Below are 5,010 nucleotides of genomic sequence, written 5' to 3'. Positions count from 1 at the left end.
AATAAATGTAATTGTTTTAGTTTGGCAACAACACATAGACACAAGGATGAGGGATTAAGATTGTGAGAGAGCGAAAAAAAGATCACGAAGAGGAGTCGGGGAAGAGAGAAAGAGCGAGAGAGAGACTTTGTAAAGAGATTAAACATACCAGTTGTCGGTATCATCAATAGAAGGGGCATGTCAAAACAACCATACACAGTTTAATTTGAATCAAGAGAATTCTAATCAAATATGTGACATGTGGAATGATCCTAAATATCATGTGCATACACACAATTTTTTACTTTTTTATTATTATTTCTATCATATGATCTTCTTATTATTTCTATTTTCTGTTTAATATAAAACAAAAATATGCTACAAACTTAAATAGCTATAGCAAAGTGGCTGGCTTAGGCACACAAATAAGGGTCGAGCATTTGTAGCAAATCGTTATAAGATAATTAATAGTTTTATATTGTTAATAATTCATTTGCTATTCGTCATTAAACAATACTAATTAAACATAAATACACAATGAAATGGGAATCAAAAGCTTGATATATAGGATGGAGTTTTTTAACTAACCCATTATTCAGAATAGAAGAATGGGATACCCTTGAAGCTAAAACAACATATGTAATCTTCTTAGCATTTTTTTATTAGCTATTTTTCTTTGTTTCTTTGTTAGCATAATTATCACTATTTCCAAGTTTTGCTAATGGTTGTCTTGCTTTTTTTGAGTTATTTTGATAATTTAATACTTATTTTTTGTTTTAGTGGAATCAAATGATAGAATTTCAATATCTCAACCCATTAAAGAAAGGTGATGATTCTCAAACTGTATATAGATGATATAGTGGTTATTGTTTTGGGGAGAAGATGAAGATATATATGTTAAAGATGGGTCAAAGCTTACTAATGTTAAAGCTTCACAATCACAAAAACCTGATTTGGAGGAATCCCCGAAGAAGGAACAAGATGAGTTGGAGGTGTTTAAATCGGATCATGTTAAAATTGAAGCTAAGTTACAATCTATGACAGAACAACAAACTCTATTTCATCAAGCATTGTTAGATTGATTCTAAATTCGCTTGCCACCATTTTTCTTTTTAGGTTAGAAGAAACTTTATTGTTTAGAATGTACAAATTAAAATGATTTTTTAATTAATAATATCTTTTTAATGTGTCATTTTTTTGTTTTGTAATTGCAAGATCTAATGACTCAAATATGGCATCATCTCAAGTTTGATCGGAGACTTATTTGAGAGAGATATCATTGCTATAAATTTCTTTTTTTTTATATTTATTTGATTGTAAACTTATTGTGACCAATTTGTGATAGATGGTTTAAGGAGTTTTATCTTGTTATTTATTTGGATCATATTTAAGTTTTTGTCATTAATTACCATAAACAATGACAATTGATATTTAATAGCAGTATTAGTGATGCATTAGTTTTTGTAGTCAATTGTATTAATCGTACTATGAATAGATGATATTATATTGTTGTCACAAATGTTGTCTTAGCATGGCATTATTTGTTTTGTCACAATAAGCACAACTTTCAACGACATTATACATTGTCACAAATAATATTAAAACTGTTACAAATTTTACAAGCAACTAATTAATATTATAAAACTATTTAAAATATATGACATTTTACAATTATCATAAATTATTAAATTAGAGAAAATTGTGGGATTTTATGTTCGTCATGGATTATTAAATGAATTAAATTTGTGACATTTTAAAATTATCACAAATTAAATTTTATCATGACATAATTCATTTGTCACAATAATGACATTTCTAATGACAAGATATATATGCCACAAATAACTTACAATTGTCACAAATTCTTTGCACAATTAGTATTTTACATGACAAAAATACACCATTTTGTGACAATGTATTTGTCACCAACTAGTGTTATTTTTGTGGCCCATATAATTTTGTCACCTTTATTACCAAATCCTTTAAGGTTCTGGTAATGAATCTTCCATATTCGTGACAAATTAATACAATATTGTGACAAATATAAAGCCTCCAAGTTAGCAATTTTGTGATAACCCATCAATTTGTGATGAATAATAAGCACTAAATCACTTCTTTTGTGACAATTTATGATGTGTAGTGGAAAAATAAACAAGCATTTGGTGACAAAATATGTTACGCAAAAGGAAATAATGGTGACAAAAACGTATTTTGTCATCTTTTCTAAAGATATTTGTGACCAAACTTCAATATCTTTGGATGAAAAGGGTATTTTTTTTTTTTTTTTTTGTGATGTTTGTAGTTGTCACTGATAAACAAATTTCTTATAGTGTTTGTTATGATTTTTTAGTGAAAACATATTTTAGAATTACCAAAAAATAGTTTTTTTTGGTATTTTTAATTTTCTTGGGCCTTGTGGGCCCATTATGAGTAGTTTTTGTGCTTTATTTAATTTTGGGCTACGTGGGTCTATCTTCTAAGCATGAATTAATCCCTTAATTTTGAAAGTTATTTAATTATAATTAATTAATGAATTGTAATTCTTTGTTAATTATATTTTTAAATTCTAAAATTATCAATGTTTCACCTATGTATGTGTACAAATTTTCTTCTAGAATTTCTTTAATTAATCATAAGTACTTAAATATAATTCGTTGTGAATTATATTTCAAAATCCTTAATTAGAGTATGAATTTTTTCACCTATGTGTATGAATTATTCTTTGGAATTTATTTATTTATTTATTTGTGGTTAATTAATTTTCTTCGAATTCATTTAAAAATAAATAAATTCTAGAAATATGAATGTTCTTGTGTCACATTCATAGTTCATGCTAAATGTGTTTGCATGACTATTTATAGTCCTTTTTTGGACCCATGAGAATATTTGGGATATGTAAATTTGCTTCAAAATAATAATTAAGATAGAATATCATATTATGTATAATGGGTGATGATGATGAGCTTAGTGATTTGTTAATCTTATTATGCATAGTAGAATATTTTTTGACTTAATTATCTTGAGTATAACATGTGTGTAAAAATGTCTCATATTTCTTCAAGCAATCATGGTTTCTAAAATTGTTAGTGGTAAAAATGCTTGACTAAATAAAATTCAAAATATTCTCACTATGGAGGAAACTTTGAACATCATGGACATTACAATGACTAAGCCTCAAGAAGAAGGTGTTCCTATAGTAATGTGGGGCACACTTAAAACAAAAAAGTGTTGTAGTTATAAAGGAAAAGGCTACTTTGCTCAAGAGTGTTCTAAGTTGAAAAAGTCAGTGACATTTCCTTCTTGTTCCTATGGATTCATTTTCTCACATGCATTAGTTGCATATTTATCATTTCCAAATTGTATAATTGATACGGGAGCAATGACACACATAGTTAAAGATAAGATAGATTCGTAATTTTTTATCGAGTGCCTATAGGGACACAATGTGTTATGCTTGGGAATGGCATGATAGAAGATGTACTAGGAGCTGGGTTGCATCAACGGACATTGTGAAATGGAAGAGTGTTACTATTAGATGATGTGTTATATGCTCCTAGAGTTTGGTGTAATATATTATCCATTGTAGTCATGTTAGGGCTTCTTTTTTTTTTTTTTTTTTCTTTACTTCAAAGGTAGTTTTTTGGAAATCCATTATCTAGATAATTTATTTAGACTTGGATACATGGTAGATAGTTTCTTTAAATTGGATTTAGGTGATCATCCTTCTACTTTAGTATCATTTTCTTCTTCTATTAGTAATGATAATTGTGATGTATAGTAGGCGAGACTTGGTCATACTAACAAAGAAAGGACGGATAGGCTAGATTGTTGTTGTTTTGAGGTTGCAATAGAAAACAAAGACAATTTTGAAGGAAAGAAATATGAAGATTAAAGAAAAGAACACCGGAGATTATGTTGAAGGAGATATATTTTATTAAACTCTGAACTTACATTAAAAAAACTTAAAAATTAATGACCACTAAGATCATGGTCTTAAAAATAAGCCCTCATCACATATGATTAATCATAAAATAACAAACTCCTAAACACTAAGAAACAATATTTTGAAATATTCAAAACATGACAACATGGCAGCATCTCTAAACACATCAGCTAACACTTCTCCTTGCTTTAAAGACTGCAAACACCAAGTTTCAATCTCAAAAACTTGAACTTGCTAACTGATAATGGTTTAGTAAAAACATCAGCTATTTGCTCATCTATTCTGCAATAAACCAGAGTTACAACACCATTCTTCTGCACTTCCCTCAAGAAAAATAGCTCAATGTTGAAACGTTTATTTTTTCCATGAAAAACTAGATTGTGAGAAATAGTGTAACATCCCGCATCGAGTGTAATACCCCAAGAGAGCCCAGAGAAGGGTAGTATATATCGAGGATAAGCAAGGAAGGAAAGAACACCAGCTGGATACCTTTTGGGCTGAATGTAGACAAAGAACTCCGGGGTTAAGCGTGCTTAAGTTAGGGTAGCTCAAGAATGGGTGACCCCCTGGGAAGTTCATGTAAGCCCATCAGGATAAGTTGTTTTGATCCTTCCTATCACTCAATGTGGGATGTTACAAATAGCTATTGCAACTTAATTATCAACAAAGATCTTAGTGTCTTCTTTCTGCTTAAGATGAAGATCACTCGATATCTTCCTCAGCCACAAAGCTTGATTTACAGCAACAATTGCAGCAATAAACTCTACTTCAGCAGAAGATTGAGCTATTGTTTCTTGTTTTTTAAAACTCCATGAAAAAACTCCTGATCCAAAACTAAAACAGTATCCTGTGGTACTTTTCATGTCATTAATGGATCCTGCCCAATCACTATAAAAAAAAAACAAATAGATTAAATTCATTTCTTTTCTTGAACTGGATGCTCAAGTTGATTATGCCTTTGATGTATCTAACCACCCTCTTAGCTGCCTTTAAGTGCATTTCACTTGCACAGTGCATGAATCGAGATAATATACTCATACCAATTAAGACATCAGGTATTGTTGTTGTAAGATACATCGGGCACCCAA

Source organism: Diospyros lotus, chromosome 10 (genome assembly GCF_014633365.1).
Source record: "Diospyros lotus cultivar Yz01 chromosome 10, ASM1463336v1, whole genome shotgun sequence".
Classification (NCBI taxonomy): Eukaryota; Viridiplantae; Streptophyta; class Magnoliopsida; order Ericales; family Ebenaceae; genus Diospyros; species Diospyros lotus.
The sequence above is the reverse complement of the archived record's forward strand: the minus strand, read 5'-3'. Positions refer to the sequence as shown.